At 47.1% G+C, this 25,236-nt stretch overlaps 1 protein-coding gene across 4 annotated transcripts in view; it reads left to right on the top strand.

Moving 5' to 3' along the window:
* The first annotated feature begins 387 nt into the window (after positions 1-387).
* PLS3 (plastin 3) overlaps positions 388-25,236 on the top strand; it is a 49,827-nt gene continuing 24,978 nt past the window's right edge. For 2 of the 4 annotated variants that reach the window (XM_064712560.1, XM_064712556.1), the window contains exon 1: positions 388-447. The gene's annotated coding sequence lies outside the window, so the exon portion shown is untranslated. Of the gene's footprint in view, positions 448-955; positions 975-19,334; positions 19,423-25,236 lie in introns of those variants that run through there. The other 2 variants (XM_064712558.1, XM_064712557.1) reach the window with 2 other exon arrangements.

Here is a 25,236-nt window from a genome sequence, read left to right as displayed (position 1 = left end):
GCTGAGGCAGCCGGGGCTGCGTGTGCATGGGAGACAGGACACAGGGAGGAGGGACAGCTCGGGAGGAGGGGATGCCTGTAGGGAAGAAAGGACTGCTTGGGGGAGAGTTGCACACAGGAGAATAATGAGAGGTGAGGCGTGCGCGGGGCTGGGGATACAGGCAGGGGGTGAGGATGGATGCACGCAAGGGGGATGAAGGCAGGGAACGGCGAAGGGCAGACGCGGCAGAGCCGCCCGACGGCGGCAGGACGAGGACGGGGCGTGCCCTGGCGGAGCCTGAGTGACTCCGCGGCCGCCCACTGGCAGCGCGGGGCCCGTGATGTGCGGCCGGGCGGCCCAATGGGGCCGGGGCGGCGGGGCCGGGGCGCGCCGAGCGCGGGCAGCGGGCGGGGCCGCGGCGGCGGGACGGCTCGGAGCGGCACGGCACGGCACGGCACGGCACGGACGGTGAGTGCTCCGGGGCTGCTCCAGCGCGCCTCCAACTCGGGCAAACTTGCGGCGCTCGCCCCGCCGCTGGACGGGCGCCAGCCCGCGCGAAGCAGCATCCCCCCCGCGGCGGCAGGGAGCGGGGGACACCGACCGGCCCCGGCGGCTCCGCGGGGCCCGGCCCTGCTCTGGCTGCCGAGCAGGCGTGTCCCGGGGCTCCCGGGGCTCCCGGGGCCGAGGGGCGGGCGCGGAGCCCGCAGCGCTCGGAGCCGGCGGGACGCGGGGACGTGTCCGCCGGGCGCGCTGCTGCCGCCGCTCCCAGCTCCCCGCGGCGATGAAAAGGCAGCACTTGTCTGATTCATCCCCATGGAAAAGTTCAGCCCCGGGCTGAGCCGGGGCGGGCCCGGCCGGGGGATGCGCTGGGATGGAGCCCCGGTGCGGCAGACTCGGGCTTTGTGCGAGTTGGTGGGAGCAGAACCCGGCCGAGGGGCAGGGAGGTGCCGCTTCCCGCTGTGGGCTCCCGCAGAGCGGCTCTGAAAAGGGGTTCGGTTTGTATTGCACTTTTATCTTTTGTGCAGGGTAGTATTCCCAAAGCGCATAGAGTGTGAGGAAATGGGAACGACTTCACTTTATTTCACCCCGCTTCAATTAGATGAGAAGTCGTGGGACAGCTGTGTGGGTTTATTTTTATACATCTCTAATTTGTACTGGGAGAGGAAGTGTCACCCTACTCCCCCTAACAATGGCTTCTTGTTGGGAGCCTGGGAAGGGAAAAGGAAGAGCAGGGAATTTTTCTGGACTTAAAGCTTCAAACTTTCCTTTGCTGGGGCACCCTGATGCTGTCTGGAAATAGTGTAATGGGTAACATCAAGTCCCAGTGCTCACAGAGGTAACAGCTCTGCAGGCATGACTGTGCTCCAGTTGTAAGTTTCTGAGTAGAAATAGTGGTGAGAAATGTGCATGGGAACCGAGCTCCAGTTAATGCTTCCTTGGGACAGGCTGCATGTGCCTGCTCTGTAAGAACGTCCGTGCCTTCAAGCAGGGCATCCCTTGGACTCGCTGATTTCTTAGGAGAGCTGCTGGTGTAGATCTGAGCAAATGCCATTGAATCAGCCTTTGAGGTTGTTGTTGCTGTTACACAATTCCAGTGGAATGTGAGAGCTGGGCTTCCTGTTTTTGGTCAATCTGTAGAAGCGACTATAAAAGATAATAGATATCTCAAGTAAATTGCTTTTGCATGACAGCTTGGAGCCATTGTTCAGCCAGTAGCACTTGTGACTTCTCCAGTGAGCCTGGTAACCTGAGAAGCAAAAGTCCTTAATGCTGGGAGACTCGCTCAGAGTAACTTTAAAGACAACAGCTGGAACCTGGATATAAAGAGGGAATAGTTACCGAGATCAGCATGTGCTAGTGTTGTGCATAATGATGTATAGAAATTCGATCTGTTTTGAAAAGAAATCTTGTGCAAAGAGGAGTTGCTGGTAGTTTGTGAGTGGAGAGCAGTGATTCAGGGGGATTAGTGCACACAAGGCCAGTCCCCTGGGTGCAATATTCTGCAGCTGATTCTGCCCTGGGGGTGTTTGATGGCCTTATGTGGAGTGTGTGCACACACAGAGACTTAAAATTCCAGATTTGTTTGTTTGCTTCTAAATAACTCTTAAAAAAAGAAATTAATAAAATAATTTGTCAAATGAAACCTTTTCCAAACGTTGTTGTTATCATAGCCTGTTAATCTTGCCAACAGTTTTAACAATTTGAGGATGTTGCTTGGTTGTAACCAAGCTCCTTTGAAGGAATTTTTTCTTGTGAAAGATGAATTACTCATTCTTTGTCTGAGCTAAGAGATCATAATGTGATTATTAAACTCAGTTATTTAGTGCTAGATGTAAAGAATTGTGTTTCATCAGGGTCTTTGTTCTCTTATCAAAGTTAATCTGATGAAGTTTCCCCTCCTGTAAAATACGTAAATATCTCCCCAGGTTAAGAATGCCCCAAACTCCAGAAACCTATTTACCACTTTTGGCTAGATGAGCTTTACAGTGGACAGGCCTCTGGGGACTGGTGACTTCATTAGGTATTTGGATAAATGCAGAGGAAGCCCTTCCCCTGGGGCTCCCTTGCTGACTCCTCTGCTCCGGGTTTCAATTGTTGTGAGATTAAGATGGTGAGGGAAGGAATTGCAGTCTGGTTAAATGAGTTTGTGCTGAATCCACTCATGCGGGATCTTCTAGTAACTCCAGTAACTCTTTCCTGTGTTTACTTGGCTTTCTAGTGCAGTGACTTCGGTGGCTTTGGAGAAACGGAAACACAACATTTCTGACTCTAGGGAAGCAAAGGAGAGCACTGCTCAGTGATTGACTGGAAGGGATGCTGGGGAGTTAAATCAGTAGCTGTGCTTAAGCAGCTGCTGGTGATCTGAGTGGTCTGTGTGCCTTGTGAACACTTTATCTGCACTTTTTGTGTGGTAAAACTGCAAGTGCTCCTCTTGGAGCTCCAGTATGGCAGTTCCATTATTGATAACATATAACATAGTGCATTGGGAGAAGATAAATACTTTTCTTTTACATGATTGGCAGTGCGTTTAGGGAGGATGTGCCCATCATAGATACTGTAACGTGCTTCCTTATCTAAGTAGATGATGCGATCAGCAGCTCATTTCACACCTGAGGTTGTCTTGGTGGTGATATTTTAAGTAGTGCTAATTTATTTGGTGACGCGTCCCAACACACAGATAATGTTCTTGGTAATCTTATTTTACACAGAATTAAATAATAGGTGGTGAAACACAAAGGGGCCGTGTTTTCAGCAGAGCCAAAGACCAAGTAAGTTCTGCTTTATATCAGCATTTCTTGTTTGTGGTTGGGGTTTGTTTGTTTTTTTAAGCTACAATGTTTTGCATCTCTGTGCTTCCTAAAACTGAGAGCTGTGGATTTGAATTCTCTGAGGACATTTGTCCCTTTTTAGATACAGGCCTGATTTTCTTGAATTGCCTGTGGCAGAGGAGGTGATGAAAAAGCAGCATCAAGCCTGCCTGCATTATTCCAGCACAGGATTTGTTCAGATCCATCAAAGCACAGTCCTGGCTCTCCTGATGGTGCTCACAAGGGCAGCTCTTGACCTGCCTCGTTGGGGAAGGCAGTTTAACCCTGTGCAGGGACATGGAGGTGCTTCTGATCACAGAGAGTGGGAAAGGAAGGAGGGAGCTGCCAGCTGCTACAGTGTTGCTGTGCAGTTTGCAGAGGCTTGGACAGGTGGAATTTATCCTGCTGCTACTTGGTTTTTATCCGTGTACCGCCAAGTAGCGCTAAGCAGCAAAAGAAACATGGTTTAAGTTGGTGTTTTGTTCAGGCTTTGAACATTGCTCTGCTTCCACCTATATTAGCGCAGTAGTTCAGCATGAAAAAAGCAGATTCTCATCTCTTCAGGCCAGCTATTTAAACATGTGACTGACAAACTATCAGCCTGCCTGGTGCAATAACAAATATTAATTTTTAACTTGTCAAATTGGGAATAGCCACGACATTTTATGTTAATATTTATCAACCAATTGCTGGTATTTGGATGGTCAGCACTTTTTGGACTAAATACTACTATGCATTTAGTGATCTGTGTATCTTTTTGGACATTGAGCTCATGACGTAATTACAGTTGCTAATTATATCAAAAAAGCCAAACATGAATCCAGAAACCCCTACCAGCAGATGTGTGAAAGGTGGATATTGAATTTTAAAAGTTTACCAAATAGCCTCAATGCATACACAAAGCAAAACATTCCTGAATATCTTTTTTTTTGTCAAGCATGTTGCAAAACTGAGACCAGCTCTTGTAATGAGGGTGATGCAAGGTTGAATTAAACCTTGAATTAATTTGTTGGGTTACTGTAACAAATGTCACAACATCACCTATCCCTGGCCCCCAAGCCCCTTGATAGGCATCTGTTGACATGGTTGCACGCACATTCCTGTTGGCACTTTGGGAATTGCATTATTGCACAAGCAGCAGTGGTTGTGTTTGTGGTGGGTGATGTCTTGCAGAGCTCTGCCCTCCGCTGCTGGCAGGGGAGGGCATGAAAGGACTGATTACCCTGTGACCATCCCAGAGAGCTGCTCAGACTCCTGTGCAGAATCAGCTGTCCCTGCTTGCACCATTTGCACTCTTTTCTACCTCAGAGGTGCCTGCTGCTCTTGCTGCTGGTGGTGAGTAGGTGGGAAGTGTGAAAGCTGAAGGCAGTTGTGTGATGGTCCAATATCTGAGCCCTGGGTGCTGTGGCTGGGAGAGATGATGCTCAGGGAGCACCCTGGAGGTCCCCAGAGCAGCAGCAGCTCAGCTGACAGGGACTGGGCTGCTGTAATCACTTTTAGCTGTGTGATTACAGCAGCCAGGAATGAGCTACTGTTTTGTCCCCTGCTCTATACACAGGGGTTTGGGTGTGCCTGTGGGTGTGCTGTCTCTCTGGGATTTATTGAATTAAAAATGGGCATCTCCAGTGTGCAGGGAGTAAGGATGGGTATGTGGTGTTTGGACACAACAGCATTAGTTAAGATTCAGTCTTAGCAGCTGCCTACTTTGTGCTCTTCAGTGCTGAAGTTGTAAGTGATGGGTCAAGCCTGTCCTTGCCAGTGTTTCCTGGCCTGCATATCCTTCCTGCTTCTAGGACAAGTGTTTCTGAAGTGGAGGCTTGGATAGCACCTTTCCATGTGTTTTGAGATCCACTTGGAGCCCTGCAGAATGCTCTAGGAAAAGTTCTGGTTTGTGCAAGTACTTCCCAAGTGCAGGGCTGAAGGTGTAGATTTCCTCTGCTTTACCTGGGTGGCACTGCCAGGCTGTGCCATCAGCATGGGGACAAGGGGTCCTGGCTGTCAGAAATCCTCCTTCCTCACCTCCCTGTGCTGCAGCCCCAGTCCAGCCCATCTCCACTGGCAGATGGCACCCCTGGGGTGGCTGTGCTGTGACATGGGGACATCCTGCCTAGGGAGGGTGATGGAGGCTCACCCTTTTAACTGTTGATTGAAGAGATGATTTGTTTATAGCCAAAAGATGGGGCTTATGTGTTTGTGGCTGTAGAGCCCAGTCAGGGCAGCAGGAGCTGTGTTTGGGATTTCAGGTGTTAGGTGTGTTCCTGTGAGATCTTGCCAGCCATGTAAGGAACAACTGTACCAGCTAAAGAAGCAAATGTTGTTAATTGATGGAGCTGAAGACAGAAGTCCCCACCTGATAGGCCTGGAGAATGGGATGGGAGGAGAAGATGTGCACATCTGTACTCTGCTAGTGCCACACTTTGATTTGGAGATGACAGAGCTTTTCCTTGGGGTGGGCACATGTGACATCAGTGCTGACCACACTGACATCAGTGCTGGCCAGCAGCTGCCCTGTCTCCAGGACTGTTTGCTTGGCTGCTCTGCAGTTCTGTTCCCATCAGGGGTGTGGACTTCCTTGGGCAGGGTGCTGAGGCGTGGTGGCCAGCCAGTCCACTCAGCTACTGTGGCATCCACTGGTCTGCTGGGAATCTAAAATCTGTTGGCTTTTTTTGGTAATAGATTAGAAATGCCAAGGACAATAATCAAGTCCTGTCTGGCCTGCTTGAAGAATTATATCATGTGTGCTCCTCTAACAGCCAGGGTTTCCTGTCTGGGTTTATGGGTTCATGCCTGGGCTACTTAAAGCTAGTCTTGCACTGGGTTTGTGAGTGGAATCATGATGAAAAGGGGGCTTCCATGCCCTCAGGAGAGCTGCTATCAGCAGAGATGGAGCTACCCCCAGTCATTCCTTCCCTTTTGTTTGTTTTGCCAGCTGATTCCTGTTAGTTTGTCTCTACCTTTCAGCAGCTGGGCCGTGAGGGTGACCACAGCATCCTTGGCCAGTGGGCTGCTTGGCTTAGGTCCCCTTCCTTGTGTCCCCTGTGCTGCCTGGCAATGTGCACATCCTGGGGGCAAACTGACTCCTCGTGCAGCATCCAGGCTGTCCCCATGTGCTGTGGTGGCCTGTGCACCAGTAACATTTGGGAGTTAGTATGGAGGAAATAAAATAATGATTGATTTGACATGTGTCTGAGGATGTGGGGAACAGGATCACTGTCTGAAATGGTGAGCTCTGGTTAGGGCTGCTGCAGATTGCTCATGTCAATCCATATGGGCCATATGCTTCTAACCAGTCTCCTTGTCTCATTTCCTTCTCTGAAATGCTTACAGCTGTTTTTCCTGCCGCTTCAGTAGGTTTTTTGTTCCTGTAAAAAGAGTGACAGCTCACAGATGCTGCTGGGAGTCCCCACTGAATAGCTGGGAAGAGAGAATATTACTGTGATCTTCAAGAGAAGATAAAGTGTAGTGTCCCTGCAGGAGGCCTAATTACTGGTGTTTTAAGTAAGCTTTTTTGTTTTTTCTTTTTAAAGTTGACAATAGACTTAACTGTCTCATTCACTGTTTCCTCATCACATACTGCCCTTAGTGCTGTCCATGAGAGAGGAGGGAGTTGATGAGGTTACTTATGTGTAGAACAAGGAAGGATGAAGGGAAGTTGTCCCTAATCATGTGTTGAGGTGTTCAACATCCAGTTTTGCTGCTATGCTTATAATGTTTGGGTTAAACTTCACAATGTTGCTTAGATGTAGGCTTTTTTCCTGAAGAAGTCTGTGACCAAAGGGATGATAGCAGTGCTTGAGGTTCATCATTGTTGGTCCTCCACTTATCCCTGTGTACATCTCTTTGTCCTGCCCTTCCTGCAGGGGGAATTCTGCCAATAATTCTGCCAAAAGAATTAATTGCAAACTTCTGTAGTTGGGTTAATGATCCAGCCCTGGCCAGGTGAAGAGATGCTGATGCCTGTGCAAGAGTTTCACAGTTTATGGCTGGGTGCTAAAGGGGCACCTGAAGACAGGAGAGAGGCTGTCTGTATCTGCTTTCAGACAAATGACCAGTGCACTGCAAGGAGTGTGGGGCTGATGTGGCAAAGTACATGGCTGTGTTGAATTGGCTTGAATGCCAAACTAAGACAGGGTCTGTAGCAAATAAAACCTAGTGGGATGTTATGTCTGAAGTTCAGGTGCTGAGAGTACAAAAAAATCTCTGCTTTTAGTGAGTTGGTTGCCTGGTGGCAATAAGCCCTAAATAAGCAAAACTTGCTGGATTCCAATCCTCTGCTTTGCCTTTTTTGCAGTCCCAACTGCACAGAACAGTGAAGTGTCCCAGCAGCTGTTGTCCTGGTGTCTGAGATAGGAAACCCTGTATGGGATCCTGATGGGATGTCTATGGCTGGTGATTGTTTTCCTGCCTTGTCTTCCCAAGGGTCTCACTCTTTGGAAGGAGCCATGGATTGGCTTTTCCTCCTGCAAAAAATATACTGGGGCTGTACTCTCCTCAGCCCATGTTATAAATTATAAACTGCTATGGGAAATGGAAAATAGAGTAATTCTGATTTGTGTTCTTTTACAGCCTTGTTCTTTAGACCAAAATACACAGGATAAGTCTAGCCCTTCCCTCTATTCACTTTTCATAGCCTCCTTTGTTTTTAATTTATATATCTTTTTATTCTAAATTCCTCCCATCCCCAAAATAGAACAGACATCAGCCTGCAAGCAAAGATTGCCAGGCACTGGTCTTGTGGATTATAGTGGCTTTTTGGCCTGGTTGGAGACTGAGCCCCACCCTACGTAGGCTTGGATTAAAAATAGTCTTCTTTTTCATCAGGCTGTACACAACACATTTATGTCTTGGTTTCTGGGGTATTGGCAGCCACAGGAAGCCCTTCAGCTATAAAATACCTCAGAAAATCTATTTGCTGCTAATTAATACAGAAGTGCTAAGGTGACCACTGTTGGAAAGGTGTAGAGCCAGATGTCTCACTGCCAGCCATGTAGTTATCATAGATGTTGATCAGAGTTCAGCTGTGCTTCTTGAAGGACCTGAAACAATTGAAAACCCTGTTCCACAGCCTCTGCATTAGTCTGCCCCTTCAGGAATGTGTCAGCTCAGGTGCTGCAGGGATGTCCAGTGGCCAGGACACTGCCCCACAGCCTCCAGCTCAGTCCTGTCTGTCCACATCTGAGCTGCACACGCCTCCCTCTTTGTATAAAACAGAAAAAGCATTGAGGGCAAGAGGCTGAGCAGTATCTGGTGTGGTGATCTAATTCCCCACTGCCTCTTGGCAAAGCCAGGCCTCAAACCCAAGCTTAGGCAGGTCTGAGTGCTTGGCCATGGTGCAGCAGAGGGAAGATCTGAGCGTCTCCTTGCCCTGGGCATCCGTCCTCTGCCTCATGAACCTTGAGTGTTGACTCCTTGTGTTGTTCCATCTGTTTCCCACTGTCCTTGGCCATGCCTGGTGGGCAGTGAGTGCTTTTGCAGGGTGCCAGGCAGTGCTGCTGGCAGGCCCAGGGCTGCTCCGTGGGGAAAGGCAGGATGCAGCTGAGCCGGGATCTGGAAGCAGGCAGTGCTGCCTGGCAATTCCCGCAGCTCAGACCCAGCTTTGTGGCTGTTTAGGGCAGGGCTGGGGATAAATGAGCAGGGGAGGGATGGGAGGAGGGCAGGGAGGCTCTGCCCAGTGCCTGTTCCATGGCTGTTAATGACTGGCGTGCTCTGTGTGCAGGCTTTACGTGACCTTGGTGATCAAAGGTCTCTCTGTAATCAGAGAAAATGCTGCCTTCTCTTCAGTTTTTGTAGACTCTGCCTTGGCCTGTTCAGTTTCTGGTAATTCCACTCTAGAGTAGACTGTAAAAAAAACTTAAAAATGTGAAATATTGTATTGTCTCATAAAATCTTTGTAAACAGTCATGAAACTGTCTGTGGAAGGGCACTAGAAGGATTTTATTTCTCCCAAAGCCTAGGGATGAGCTTTCAGCCTTTGTCTAGCTCAGTTACATGCCTTTTACTTTGAGAGTCAAGGGGCTATTTATTTGTATCTCAAATTTTTAAAGTGGAAAAACTGACTCCTACAGTTAGGTCCTTACTGCAGATTTTTTTTTCCTTTCTTTTTGCTAGAGGAAACCAAATTTTTTCCTGAAAATATGCTAGCCAGGCTGTTTTAAAAAATTGTATAAATACAGGAACTTACAGAAGGCAAAGTGAGTTGCTGCCCACTGCAGGGTCAGGTCAATACAAGGAAAAACCTGCAAAACACCAGCTTGGGGAAAAGCATAAAGAAGATCTGATTATCTGGTAGATGAGACAGGCTGAGTAACATCAGAAATGCTGCTGGCTTCTATCAGTGTTTGCCATACCAGCTGCAGAATGAGGCTGTGGCTCAGATGCTGTGGGTAATCCTGCCCCTGGCCTATGTCCTGTTAGTTTTGTGATTCTGCTGGAGTTTTGTGTGCTAGAACTGCTTCTCCTGCCTTGTGCCCAAGTGATGGGGAGACTGTCTTACTAGGGGGAAAACAGAAATAATTGATTGCAGAGGTCTGGGGACATCCTCTTGGATTGCTCCTGAAATTGTTGTCTCTTTGAGGTGGTGGGAAAGGAAGCTATAGAAAAATCCCCTTTATCTTTTTTTTTCCCTGATAGTTGACATATGAAAAGCATTTCTATACTTGAAAGCAAATAGGAAGGCATGTGATTCTGCATTATATCTGTCTGGATTATTTTTTCCAGTATATTAGTGATTAAATTAGGGGCTCTCCAGAGCTGAACACATAAGATGTTTGAAATTCAGATTGAAGACCTTGGGTAAAAGAAGCTTGTATCCTGTCTGGATTAGATGGAAGGTGATGTGCAGTGAGTTGTTCCTGAAACACATTTGCACAGTCACCTGGGTGCCATTTTAATGTTCTTCCTTGCCTATTGTGTTATCTGAAGACTAAAGCTGAAATAGTTTTTGTCTATTCACTCCCTCAAAGTCCCCTTTTTGATCAGATTTGGGGTTTTTTGATGCTTGTATGGATCTTTACCTCAGTGATGTTGCTGGTGCATATGGTACTGTCCCAGCCCTGGTAGCAGAAGCCCAGGCACCAGGACTTCTGCTCCATGGATTCTGCTCAAAATAACAGGGAAGGGGAGGTGCTGATCTGCCTCTTCCCCTCCCTTCTGTACTACAAGGTAGAAAATGTCTTGCTCTACTTTCACAAGCAGTAGGACTGAACTTGCTGCCTTTGACTCTGCCCTGCTGGGAAGGTCAGGAGCTGGAGGAGGTCCTGTGGGTTTCACAGTCTGTTTTCATGGAAGATCTTGGTACAGATGAAACTGCTGGGCAAGCACCAAAGCTCTCATTCTGTCCAGTGCAGCACTAACCAAGTGGAAACTTGAATTCAAGCTACCCATCCCTGTAATTGGCATTCATATTTTGTGAAGCAGTGCTTCTGCTGGATCTGAAAGATCATCAATCCTGGCTCCTTGTTTGTGCTGCCATCGCAACCTTGTGCTCCTTCCTGCTAATCAGCCAGGAGGGGTTTGTGGAGTTGTTTGGGTTTGGAACAGGGCTGTGGTTTTGAGATTCCAGGATGCTGAGTCTTGTCCCAGGGACAGCCTTGGATGCTCTCCTGCCTTGGAGCCTTAGTGAGCAGGCTGATATTGCAGCCCATCCCTGTTTTCCTTGGGCTGAACCAGTGTTTGCCTTCTGCTATAACTGTTGAGCAGCTGCAGTGCTGTGGTGATATATACACATCTATATTGTGCTATAAATCCTGTAGTTAAACATTTCCTTGACCCAGCACACAACAAGGTGCTTGTCTCCAGCTGGTTACAGAAATAAAGGAAGTGACTTCTAAAACAATATTGCAATTAAGCTGTTTTTTCCTGAATTTTGCACAAAATGTTTTGCCTCCAGGAATGGATTGTGAGGAGTTTTATTTTAGGGAATACATAGGGTGTTGTGGGTGTGTATAAAGTTACCCTGTTGTGATTGGTGTTGGGCAGGCATTCAGGGAGAAAGTTGGCCCTTGCTTTTAAGAACTGTTTCTGAGATAGCAACATTCTGAAGGTCAGTAGAGAACAAATGGAAATACATTTACAAAAACATTCGTGTTTCTCAGTGCTCCCGGTAATAACAAGCAAGTTTCTGAATCCTCACTTAGGCAGAATTCACCTTTTCATACAGAGAGAGGGGAAACCAGGCCTTCTGAAGACTGAAAATACTTGGAATAAGCAGCCTTAATGTCTGATCTTAACTTTAGCCTGTTCCTTTCTGCACTCTTTGGCTGAGGCTGGGACTAAGCTTTCCTTGGGGACATGGATGGGAGGTTCCTGTGCAATCCTGCTCCTGCCCTTCTTTTGCCCACCCCTTTGCAATGTTCTCGTTGATCTGATTTCCAGCTGGGCTCTTGCCACTGTATTATATAAACCAAATGCTCAAGCAAAGGCAGCATAGTCAGACTTCTTGCTGAAAACTTGAAAAATTGACATTGCTTCTGCCCGGCTGAGAAGCTCCCAGAAGTTGCTGTAGCTGTGCTGGATGGATGGTAATGGCAGTGTCTAGCCTACATTAATTAGATCCATCACTAATGGCAACAGCTTTTATTCCTTCCTTCCCTTTCTCTAAGTAGTATAACTTTTTCAGGGTTATATAGGGTGGTTTTAGTTGGTCCCTTTGCTCCCTGTGTTCTGAAGGTCTGTATAAAAAGAGTTTTGAAAGGCATGAAAAGGAGTAAGATTCTGCCCTGCACAGTCCTTGGAACTCTGTTATGCAAGAGCCTTTACAACCAGGGCCAGTCAATGATTCACTTCAGCAATTAAAGCTCTGTGCATGGGTTTGATATCACCCTGGCACAAAGCAAGGCATTGCACTTTCTTTGGTGCATTGCCCTTTCACGTGTAACACTCACAGCTGATATTCTTGCGCAGCATTTGGACCTCTCTGGTGTGATCCAGGTTGAACCTTGTGGTGTCATTGCTCCCAGCCATAGATCTGCCTCTTCTGCCTGAGCTCCAGAGTTGCTTCATGCCTTCTACCAAATACCATGCCTTGTTTGGCTTTATTTAGGATCTGTAGATGTTTGGTTTTTGGTTTTGTTTTGCTAACTTCTAGGATGAGAGTTTCTTTAATACTAATACTAAAATATTTTAATACTAAGCATTAAATGTTTCATACTAAGCATTAAAGTCAACAGCAACAACAGACTAGAGAATAGAAGAAATCTGCTGTCAAAGCAAAGACTGGCTTCACAGCACAGAGATCAGTGTGCTACTAGTAGCTGTTTTTTATGATCTGGAAAATGGGAGATGGCTTCCTAATTAACAGTGTAATGAGCTGTGTGGTGAAGATTGTGCTCTAGGGACCTGAAGGCTATGGGTGACAATTTACAGTGTGTGTGTGAGCAGTAATCCAGCTCTACCCCACCTTTCTACACATTTGCAAAGAGTGCAGTAGTTGTGGGAGCCCCTGGAGTTACCCTGTTCAGTGGATCCATCCTACAGGAGACTTTTTGTGGGGTTCTGAGTTAAAAAGAGAAGTTGGAGGGAAGCCAACAAGTGCATGAGCTAAATACCAGAAAAAGCTTCAATGCCCCTTGAGATGAGGGTTTGGACTAGTTCAACACAGATGAATTTGTTCAATATGATGAGCCAGTGCCCCTGGCAGGGTGATGTCCTGATGAGATACAATCCCTCCCTGCAGATCCTGCCTGCCTGGGCTGGGTGTGTGTGCTGCTGCCCAGGCTGGGCAGTGCCTGGAACCTCTCTGACAGTGGCAGCTCACCTGCAGGTGTTGATGGGTTGTGTGGGACTGAGGAGCCACCCAGTGGCAATCTCCCACAGCCTCCCACTGGCCAGGAGTGATGCAGCAAACTGGTCTGCACAGTGGCCACCAGTTGGCCAAGTGTCCATTTGGTGGCCGGAGCTGGCTGTGCCTGCAGAGGTGTAATCTCTTCTTGCATAAAGGTGCAAGGTATTAAGCACTTCCTGACCTCTGGTTCTGCATAATTGCCAGCCTTGCTACATCCCATGGATCTATGTTTCAAACCGCATCTTTTTAACTGTTGTGGTTTTATTTTGAAGATTACACCTATTTTACTAATAATCTAATAGGGTGCTCCTATAGGCAAGTCTCTGTTGGTGTTTGGCTTTAGAGAGAGCTTGTTTCCAGTTGACTTTTTTTAAGATGAAATGAGGTGTAGTGCTTGGCTTTGGTAGCAGTATTTATGTTTTAGTATTTAGAAAGGGAATCTTCTCAGGGGCAAAATCTGGCTCAAGTAGCTGAAAACTTTGCAAAGGTGTTGCTGCTGCTCAGGCTGCAGAGTATTTATTGTTGATAGAAAGTTAAAAGGCCTGTGACAGACTTGTATGAAAATATGAACCTCTTCTAAACAAATCTGTACTCCTGTAATTTGCATTGTGCCACCATTTGCATTAGGATTGGTTTTTTGGTGCTTCTTAAAGCTTTCTTTAGTGTGTGTTAAAAGACCTTAGTTCAAAGAACTACATTCCAATTAAACAGCAGCTTTCCCATATTAATACATTCCATGAGGATGCAGTCCACATGAATGCTGTATACATCTCATTTGTAGATGTGTCTAAATTGAATGTTGCTAAAAATGGATCAGGATGGTTTTCCTCTTCAGAAATAATCTGTAAACAGTCACTTGTGTTCTGCAGTAGTGCAGTTCTAGTGTAAAATTCTATTTCCTTGAGTAGTGACTGAGGGTGGATAGTTATCTAGAGCATGTTCTCCTGGAGAGCAGAGGATTGCCTAAGTCATGTCAAGGACAGGCTTGGGTGATGGGCAGAGCTGGCAGCTGAGATGAAAGATGAAAAAGTAAATTTGTGTCTCCAAGACCCTCCTACCAGAGGCAGTGCCACTCTTTCTCCAGTGGCCTGGTCTGTGGGTGCCTGAGCTGGCTCTAACTGGGATGCTGTGCTAACAGTGGGCCCTCTGCCCACTGCCTCATCTTCCTTGTGCTGGTGTCCATCTCACCCCACAGCCAGCCAGGGTGGGGGGACTGACATGCTGAGGAGAAGGAAAGGGACAGGATGGCCTTTGGATTGTCAGCACTGCCTGGGTGCAGTTTTAGTGTGCCAGGGCAGTTTCTCTTCCCATGCCTCAGTAACAGCCATTAGGCTTCCTTCTGATGCTGCTGTAATCACCCAAAGTGCTTTCTTTGTGATTGTTGCAAGGTGCCCTTTGTGATTGGTTAGGTGGAGATGCAAAACTGGCTTAAAAATATTCTCTGCTCCAAGTTCCTTCCAGTGGCTTCTTCTTTGGCTCAAAAATGTAGCAGACAGGATGGGAAAGTGCATCAGAACTGGTGATGCTCTGCTCAGGCCTGCAGGACTGGCTGGAGAGATCCCAAAGGCACTGCAGACTCCTGCAGTGGTTTCAGTGCTGGCTTCTGCCCTGGGAATGCAGCTCATCTGGCAACTACTTTTCCAGTGGGTGTGCAGAAGGGCTTTCCAGGTAATCTCTTAATTTCTTTCTCCCTTTACAAAATACCCCCATCCACTGCCAGACTCCCCGTGGCCCGTGATCTCCAGAGAATAACTTGTTCACTTTTTTTCCACTTATCCCCTCTCCACACCCACCTTTTTTGTATTTTGTATTTAATAAAGTGGGTGACTCAGTACTAAATATAAAGCCTCCTGCTTCCGGCATCATCTGCCTGGGACTCATTTCCTGGAGCTGACATCAGTTGAAGCTCCCGATTTCCTTATGAAATAGCAGGACATGAAATGTCCTTTGCGTGGTGATCTGGGCATACTTGTGGACTTCTGTGGTGGCTGCTTGGCTCCCTGATCTAAGCTGTGAATAATTAGCTGGTTAATTGCTAAGCTGAGCACTGGTGGAGCACAGGGTAAATGGGGCAAGTCCTCAGATCTGTTTTGCACTGCAAAATTGTACTCAAGTTTGCAGGCGATTTTTTAAATAAAGACCAACTTTCAGTCCCTCCTGCATATGCAAGGTTTTTATTAAATAAGCATGAGCCTGACTAATGTCTTGCTTTCTTCCAGATGACAGGCTCGCTGACAGAGCAGCTCAGGAAGCTTTTAAGGGGGAAAGCTAGCAAAGATGGACTTGTTTTTTCTTTAAAAAGACTGATAAACTCAGGAATTAGGGTCAAATGCTTGCTCCTCAGTTGTCACATCTTTCCATAGCTGTTTACATTGATGGGATATACATTGCTATTGGTTTGCACTGAGGGAGAAAGCAAAAAGTGCATAAACCCTCAATTTGGGTCAAAAAGCACAGGTGAGAGTCTTTCTGCCTGTTCATAATTTCATTAAAATCCTTACATTTAAAAGAGATTGTGGACAGAACTGGAGGAGGGGAACATGTTGCACATGGTAAATGGTCACTGATGTCAGTCCAAAACAGTGGTGGCTGACCACTCAGCTTTGCTGTCTAAAGCTCTGGCTCACAGAGCATGGTGTGTTTTCTCTGGTGAAGCAGGCTATTTAAGTTAACTGGTTTTCTCTTTCAGTTAGGTACTCTTTTGAACTTCTCCCCCTTCTCTCTCTCTCTTTAATTTTTAAATTTTTTTTGTAAAGAGAGGGGATGTTCCTGAAAACCCTTGATTTGCAGCACCAGTACAGGCAGGAGACTGAGCCACCTTTGCAGCTTCTGAAGGCTTGCCAAGGTTTGCTGATGCTCTGTTGGCTCTGGGATCTCCTGAGGCTGCTGTGGCCCTCTGCTCATGGAGGTTTCTAGCATGGGGATGCTGAAGTGGTCCAGCATGTCTTGTACTCCCAAGTTGACAGTGAAGCTGGCTGTGTCCCACCAAATAGATATTTTAGGCAGGAGCTACAAGTGCCAGCAGTTATAACCCATCCCAAAAGTCACTGGGACAGATGTGGCATGCCCAGGAACTTGTTCGTCACCATGGATGTCATCGACAGTTATCTTGAACAGCTTCCAACATCAGCATGGTGTGTCTTGGTGTTAGTGAGGAAAGCACCACTTCTGGAGTGGCAGGAGAACTTGGTGTCCAGAAGCAGATGATTGTCTTCTTCTGGGCTGTATCAGGGGAGCAGTGGGGCTGCACAGCCCACTGTAGCCAAAGGCCAGCACACTGGATGAGCTCCCTTCCTCCCCCAGAACTTCACCAAAGGGTCTGAGCTCCCTCCCTTCCCCAGAACTTCACCACAGGGTCTGTTCTCGAGGGTTTGTGATGAAAGATGACTCCTGAATTTACCCCTTCTGCTCCCCTGTCACCTGGCAGTCAGCAGCTGCCACTCCCACAGCCATCACTGTGTACCTTCTGGAGGGCAAATACGGATTAGTGGCCTCCCAGTGAAACTTGGCAGCTGGAGCTGTGGAGGAGACGTGTCCCCTTGTGCAATGATGTGCTGGGGGAATCCTGCCAGTGCTGGGAGTTCTCTTTGTGCAGAAACCTACATCACAATGTTCCATGCAGGGGAGTGGACGTGTCACCTGAGCACCTCAGGCACCTTCTTCTTCCCTAAAAGGCTCTTTTTTAAAGCAGGAAGAAGAGGAAAATACACTGCTATACTGGCTCTACCAAAAAAAAATTCCTATTTTGGAAGAGTGTGGGGAGTGGTATGAGGAGACCAGGCGTGTGAGGAAGTCTGCTGGGAGTGGAGTGCCCGGGGAACTGAGCGTTCGCTGCCTGCCACGCCACACCCTGGTGTGCTGAGTCTCGGGACATGACGTGGGGATGAGTGGTGCTGGCACCACCGAGCTGCTATTTTAGGTTTGACTGTAATTGCAGGTTGGACCGCCAGGACTGGATTTGGAGTATTCACAGAGCAGAGGGCTCTTAAAGCTCTGGAAAAACTGGCTATCTCTGATCCTTTGCAAATGTGGGAGACGGGGATTTCACGTGCGCTGTATGTGAATTGAACTCCGTGTGGTGGAGCCACTGAGGACCTGTGCTGGCTGGTGATGGGGCAGGGATGTCCTCTACCTCTCAGACAGAGGGAATGATTATACCTGATAGCCCTGTAGGATGCTTTACACTTACCTGAAAAAAGAAAAGTGGGTAAGCAGAGGTCTGAAGGCCTGGTGGCTTTTAGGCATCTCCCTCTGCAGTGCCAGTCTGCCACCTGCACACCTGCAGGTGCTGCCCTGCTGTTCCAGCAACACAGGTGACAGACACTGAGCAGGCATTGCTTGTGCAATGGCTCTGCCACTGACAGAAAGTCCCAGCCTGGTTTGGGAGCTGGGCTCTGTCATGTTCTCCCCCAGAGCTGTCAGGCCCCAAAGCCTCACTAACCCCTACAGGATGGATTTGTGCTGTGCAATGCACTCACATGTAGGATGGAAAGTGGAGACACTGAACTTGACGAAATCAGTTTTTTCATTTTTGTCACATGATTGCCCCTAGACTTCAGAGGCTGGATGCAGTCCCTGGTTTTGGTCAGAGCAGCCAGCTGGGCTCCCTGCACCCAGATGTGCTGTGATGCTGAAGCTGGCTGCTGGTGCAAATCAGCAGAGCTGAAGTTGCTCTTCCCTAAACCCTGCCTGATGTGCACTCAGCCTGGTCTCCGTGGACTGCAGAAATGTTTTTCCAATCCAACTTCTTTCTTTTTAAGTTACAGCTGCAGTTCTGGGCATAAAACCCTCTATTTTGATTTCCATGATGTTTACCATCCTGAGGAAGTTGGCAGGCTGTGGGTTTGGTTTAGGTTTTTTGTTTTGTTTTGTTTTTTGGGGTGTGTTTTATGCCTCCTTTGAAACTTTACAGCTGGAAGCTAAATTTTCAGGTGATACCCAAGAAATGGTACCAGGCAATGAGTGACTCACTTTCCTGGCTGATGTAATTTTTAAAGAGAAACAACAAAAAAACCACCCAGTGACCATAATTTTTAGAACAGTCATGAGTTCTTCAGATTTTTTACTAATTCAAATATTGTGTTTATTAGTAAATGACATATTTTCCTTTTTGCTGTGGAAATGCTCAAACATGATGGACTTAACAGGAGCAGAAATCTCTGAAATATATGATTATAGTTTGGAAAGCCAACTTAACCTTTCTGGTGATTGATTCTGCTCCTGTTCATTGCATCAGCAGCACACAGTACATGATGTTTCTGTTGCTTGTGTCTTCCTGGCTCGCAGCAGATGTCTGTTCCTGTTTCATCTAGAGCAGACAAGGATTAATTGCTGAGGTAATGCAATATATTACAGTATGGGCCAGCTCTGAACTCTGTATTTCATTTAATCTAATCTATTCAGACCATTTTTAATTTTTTTTGTTAGTTTTTGTTTTTGAGGAACTATGAGGTGAGATAGCAGGCAGCATCCTCCTTCAGTGCAGATTAAGTCCAGATAGGTCTGGATCCTGAGTATTCTGTGAGCTTCTGGTTGTTTCAAAGGCATCCATAAAATAAGTACATAAAGCCAAATACAAGCTCTGTGTTGCTGTTTGGGCACACTGAGAACGAGCAAATCAAAATCCATTTGTTCTAAAGAGTAATGAGCAGTAGAGGGATTTTTTTGTTCAGTTTTTTGGGGGGGAGTTTTTGTTTTGTTTTTTATTAATTATAAAAATAGTTTGCTTACCTACATAAAGCCAAATACAAGCTGTGCGTTGCTGTTTGACTGGACAGGCTGAGAATGAGCAAATCAAAATCCATTTGTTCTAAAGAGTAAAGAGTGGAAGATGGATTTTTTTTTCAGGTTTTTTTTTGGGGGAGTTTGTGTTTTGTTTCTTAATAATTAAAAAAATAGTTTGCTTACCTACATAAAGCCAAATACAAGCTCTGCGTTGCTGTTTGGGCACGCTGAGAACGAGCAAATCAAAATCCATTTGTTCTAAAGAGTAACGAGCAGTAGAGGGATTTTTTGTTCAGGTTTTTTTTTTTTGTTTGTGTTTTGTTTTTTATTAATTAAAAAAAATAGTTTGCTTACCTAAAATCTCTGTATCTTACCGCTTCCTATCCCCAGTGCCAAGCCATAAAGGACCAGGGGCTGTTTTTTTGGGAAGAATCCCCGCTCTCAGGGGATGCTCGGGCCGCTGTCGCGGCGTGGCCGCATCCCCGGGAGCGACCTCCCCTCGCTGGGCGGGGAGCGGGAGGAAGGGAGGGAAGGGAGGAATGCTGGCTGCCCTGCTCCGGGCCGGGGGCGGGGGAGACGCCGCGGGCCGGCCGAGGCAGCGATTCGGCGTCCCCGGGCGGAGAGAGCCGGGTAAGGAGAGCCGGGCGGGTGGCCCGGTGTGCTGGGCTGGGCTGGGCTGGGCTGGCCGTGCGGTGCGGGCCGTGCCGGAGATCGTCCTGCGATAACTTGTCCTGCTGCGCTTTTCCCTGCTCAAAGTCTTGTGATTCCGCCTGCTGTAGTGGATGGAGGAAAACAGCTGAGGGCAGAGAGAGTTTCGGGTTTTGGTGTGTCTGAGTTGGGAATTTATCGGCGCACATGATAAACGCGTGCAAGCCGCAGCAGGGAGGGCTGCCCAGGCTGGGCATCAGCGAGGGATTCGTGTTTAGGGCTCAGGGTGTGTCCTCCCAGCTCTGGGTTTGTTCCATCTCTGTCTGCTGCGGGCTTTTGCACAGCAGAACTGCTCAAACTTGCATGTTAAAGCGTTAAATATTTAAACCCCTGCCTTGCAGAAAGTGCGAGGAGCTCTGAGAGCTTTTGGGAAGTGGCTGTAGGCTGCTGGCTGTGTGGCTGCTGAACTTTTTGGGGTCTCTCACCTGGAGAGGTTGGGCTCTGAATGCTGCCCTGCCATTGCAGCTGGAATGGCAGGAGGCATTACAGGCTGGCAGGATTTCATCTCCTAACAGAGGAGTTTATCTGGCTTGCTGTGGTTTCTGGCTATACCTGATGCTGGAAGCCAAGGCATACCCTCTCTAAACACTTTAGTAGTCACTACTAGCTTAAAGCACTTGCATACCATACTGAAATGCTGAATTTTTTGTTCTGGTAACTTCATTTGTCTGCAAACCTGTAAAACACTTCTAGTATATCTTTTTCACATCCTAATTTTGTTTGTACTGAATGTATTGCTCTGAGGTTTTGCTAAGTTATGTTTTATTAAACTGATACTGTATTATCTCTTAGCCAAAAGGCTAAGAAGAGATATTTCACTCTGCATTTATTCTGCAAAGCATCTGTCTCCAAAGAATGATTTCCACAGCTGGAGGACTCTCACACCCTCGAGAAATTCAAAGTAGTGGTGAGGTTGCATGCTGTTTACAGGGCATACATCTCTCTAACCACAACATCTGTCCTAGGGGTATTGGGCACTGGCTGAGCTGGGAAATGGAGGGTGAATAAGGAGGAGAAGGAAGCAAAGCAGCTTGAAGGGACCTAAGGAGAAGTTAGTGCTCATCTCCAGGAGTGCCTGATGCATTTTCCCAGCCTTGATGCTGGATGCATTTACCTAACCTTGAAGCCTGCTAATGAGAGTGCATTTTGTGGAGGTTTTTAATGCTTCTCCAAAGTCCAAGAGTCACGAACCAGAGCTTGCCTGATCCTGAACTCATGGCTGCTGTCTTTGGCTCCCTATCACTCCTCCCCATATTAAGTTAAATTATAGAGAAGTGTGGGGAACACCCTGCAGTTAGACTAAATGTGATTTCACTGTCATTGCAACCTCCTGGGAGGCAAAGCCAGCAGCTTTCCTTCACTTCTGGCCATTTTGCATTAATTTTTGAGATTAATGTTTCTGATTTTGTGGAGAGTAGATAGGATCTACACCATCTATTCTGCAGTAAATGAGTGGTGAATTTACAGAGATTTTTCCTTCTTCATAAGCCACTAGGACAGCTATGTAGTGACACTGATTTATTGCAGTCTGATGTTGCTTTCTTGCTCTGAAACAAATTAATTTGACTTCTTTCCCTTTTTCCCAAGTGCTTTCTAAACAAGATCACAGACAACAGGGGAAGGATGGAAAATGGTTTTTCTTTTTCCAGTAGCTTTTTCTAGTGAGAGATCTGTTACTGAAATTCCTGGGGTTTAAGACACTTTTGAAACATAATTACAACACTTAGGGTACGGTTTGTAGTTTCTAGTGCTTTGTTTCTTATTTAAGAAAACATTAATTGACACATTTCTCTGCATGTTTATCATTTGGGCAGCCAGAATTTCAGCCTTGGCTGTCTCTTTCTGGACAGCTCTATTTACCTTCAGCTGATAGAACGGTTTGCAAACTGCTTGCCCACAGCTGTACCTTCTAAAAGGTTGCACAGAACCCACCCTCCCAAAATGAACAGCTGAAACTCCTTTTGTCCAGCTTGCCAGGGATCAGCACCGTCATGCTGGGTGTTTGGCGTGCAGGAGCTTGTTTGCTGCTGTTGAATAAGCAGTGACTGTACTGTGATTTAATTTAGGGATCTGGTTGATTCCCCCACCTGGGTGGAGAGGAAGTGTAACAGACTGAGTAATGCTTCTTGCTTTATCGTGGCACCCTGGGTATCAGTTCCTTTCCCTGCCAAAGGTGCTGCCTGGGAGCAGAGCTGGAGCTGCTGGGGGGATGGAGAGTGTTCTGGGATTTGCAGGGCTTTATCCAGCTGCTCCTGAGCCAGGCTGCAGGCTCAGCTCTTGTAAGGAGCTGGGCTCCTTTGGGGCTGAATATTGGGAATTGAGGACATATGCTTAAAGCATGTTGAGGGTAACCTGCAGGTCTCAGCAAGCAGGTGCCAAGCGCTTCTGGGGAAGAAAATTTGCACAGATTCAGCCTTGTGAACCTCATTCCTCCTTGCTTATGCTGGCAGGGAACCCACTGTCTTTTACACTATTGCTCTGAGTGTCCTCTCATAAAATGAGAGATGCTGAGTTTTTACAATGGAGGGTAAGAGATGGGTCCTTTCTTTAAGACATTTATGGTTAAGGTACAGAATAAGCAGAAGGAAGTGTTAGTGCTGCTCTTTTTTTTGGGAACTACACAAGAATAAGAATTACTATCAACATAAGAATTTCCTGAGAGGCTTGTATGACTTTTCTGTGTTTGAGCCAGGAATTTAAATGAAGCCTTCTGAGTTTCAGTCCATTAGCGACACCTGACCTCAGCCCTCCTCTCCTTTACCTTCTTGCACTTAAGTTTAAATAATCTCTGTTTGCTTTTGCAAGTTCCAGGTAGATGAGTGTTCAGCTCTTCCTTTCCTGAGACGTCTTGAAAGGATCACCTGTTCCATGTTGTGCTAGCTAGGTAATGAGAATATTGCTCTTCTGTTTCCTCTGACATGAACAAACTATTTCAAAAGTTAGTTAAACCAACCTAGTCGGTTATGATTTGAAATGTTCTCTAACCCTTGAGCAGCTGCTCTACTAAAACTGGAGGTGTGTCAAAATGCAACACTTCGTAGGAGTATTTGTTGAAGAGGCTTTTAAGGATTGATTCATCGGTGCCTTGAGCAGTATTTTATCTGTTTTCTACTGTGCCCTGTAGATTATGAATGCTCTGTAGAGATGTGTAATACATTTTGAGCAAGGTCTGTGGGCTGTAGCTGTGAGCCTGCAGCATGATGGGAGTGTGTGCGTGCACTTGGTCTCCTCTGTGATCATCCATCCATCCATCCATCCATCCATCCATCCATCCATCCATCCAATCAATCCACTTGGCCCTGGTCTTCCATGACAGGAGCCTTCAAAGAGTGTAAGGTCTGCAGAAAGCTTTTAGTGTTTCTCCCTTCCATTTGAGTCCCAAAGCAGTTTTGTGTTCCTGTTCAGCCTCCTTCAGGTAGATGGGAGTTACCAAGCATCCATCCACGCTGCTCCAGGACTGCATCTTACCCTTGGTGTGCATCAGAGGCAGCTCTGGCTCAGGGGACAGGGATGTGTTGGGGGAAATTTCTTTGAGGGCTGGGAAAGCTTTATTTTTTCCTTTCCATGGGCAATTGGAGTGGAAGCATTTGTGTTCTTCTGACTTGTGCTTCCTTCCAGCCTCTGGGCAATTTGGTACCATGTGACCAAGCATCCTCAGCTGCTTGCTCTCTGTCTGTTTTCTCATATCTGTGAGACAGGGGGATTGCTGTACTTGAATCCCTGTGAATTTCTGTTCATATCCCAGCTTTCAGTAATTTGGATGCTGCTGTGGAGGACATGACTATCCTGGGCTTTTATCAAGGGGCTGATTCCTGTTTGATGCTGTGAGCAAGTTTGATGCTGATTTTGGATTTTCTCTGGGTGCTGGCTGCAGTTCAGTTCTGATCGTGCTGATCATTATCCAGGCCTGACCACACCCCAGAGAGCTTCCTTGGCTGTGCAGGGCTGTCAAAAGGCATGTAAATTGGCTGATGGCTCAGCAGTTGCTTTTACTAAGGATTTAAGATGATTGAAGCTCGTGAATCTGGTTCTGTCATGAAGGGAGAGAAAACACTTGGACCAGCATGCAAAAGGGGAAGGATCAGGTTGTCCAGGCTGCCAGTGGATGTTGGGGTGGTGGATAAAGTCTGTGCAGAAGGCATAGGAAAAGTGATTTGCTGCATTTGTTTCCATACTGTTGGAGTGGCCCTGCCTCTCTGCAACCCAGATCTCTGCTGGGCATCTGTGCTGCTCAGAAAAATACCTGGCATCACTCTGTGCAGGTCTAGCTGGGGGAAACTGAGCTTCTAACCTGGACTTGCTGGAGGAACATACTTGTCCAGAGGTGGCTACCCCATTGAGACATGCCTCCAGCTCTGGAGAGAAGCTCTGGCAAGCCGAGAGCAGTGACTAATTCCAGCATGTGTGTCTGCTCCTGATGGATTTGGCAGATTTTTCCCCTGCAGCAGTGATGGGTTGTGCAACAACTGGAGCAAAGTTTCACAGTCCACTCCCAGGTGATCATAAGCATAGCAAGGAGCTTGCCTCTCCCAGCATGACAGTTTCAGGAGTCTGAAAGAATATAAAGCAAAGCCTGCTGGTGGGAATTCTGCTGCTTTAGAGATGCTTCAGAAACAGCAGCTGGAGGTAATTTCAGTATGGATTTGGGATGGAGTGACCTGGAAGGTGCCTGTGCAGTGGGAATCTCTATCTGCAGCCCTGTGTCCTTTCCCTGTGATGCAGCTGGTGGGCTACACAGCCAGCCAGGAGGTGTCCTGTGTGTAAAGGGAGCTGGAGAGCTGGGTGGTGTAAGGTGGTCCATCCAAAGCCAGGCAAGCTTAAAGTAATTCAGAATTAAAGCTGGATTTTTGTAGTTGGTCTTGGCTGTTGAGGTGAGTTTTTTGGTGCTTTGCATGGCCAAGAAAAGCTGAACTAAGAGAAATAAAGCTAGATTTGGGTAATGGCTTTGCAGGTGTTAGAGTACAGTGGTGTTCAACAGTTAAAGCACTGCAGACCTGACAGCAGAGCTGTAGATTCACTGCTGTTGAGCTTGATGTGTTTGGGGCTGGGAAAACTTCACTGAAGGGGAGATCCACAGATGAGAGATGCAGCCAGTCAGTCAAATGTGGCACCCCAAAGCAATGCCTGCTCAAAGCATTGTGTGCCCCTTTCTTCCTGAGGCAGGGAAATCAGCTCCCTGAGTGCATAGGAACACCTCAGTGTTTGTGAGCACAAGAACCACAATTGTGCACAGAGCAGCACCAAACTGATTTCAGAATCTGCATCATCATGCTGATGGTAAGGGGTTAGGCACCACCATGGTGGAGCCTTTCTGGATGGGCAGCATCTCTTGATCACTGCTCCTACCAGGATGACATCTCTCACCAAAGGGTGAAGGTGAAGGTCTGGTTTCTGCCAGTGCCTCTGACCAGTGGCTGTCTGGAAGGTAATTGCCAATTAAAAGTTTATGTGCTTCCATCAGCTTGGTGTTTGCTAACAACCACATCCAGGGTGTGGGTGCTGTCTTGTAGGAATTCGATGAGCAAAACACTGTGGTGAGCATTTGACGAGCACACAAACTGATTATGAGCAGGAGAGGATGGATTTTATGATAGGTTTTCATTTAGGCCATCAATCCCTCAGCCTTCCTGTCTTCCTCCCAAGCATTGGAAACTATTTACCTCAGAGGACTCATCAAGCAAGTCTGTGCACCATCATGTCCTCCTGTCAATGTCAGTTTGGGACTGTTGTCTGTAA

Source organism: Zonotrichia leucophrys, chromosome 4A (genome assembly GCF_028769735.1).
Source record: "Zonotrichia leucophrys gambelii isolate GWCS_2022_RI chromosome 4A, RI_Zleu_2.0, whole genome shotgun sequence".
In the NCBI taxonomy this organism is placed as follows: Eukaryota; Metazoa; Chordata; class Aves; order Passeriformes; family Passerellidae; genus Zonotrichia; species Zonotrichia leucophrys.
Note: the sequence above shows the minus strand (reverse complement) of the source record. Positions and strands in the feature narration are given on the sequence as shown.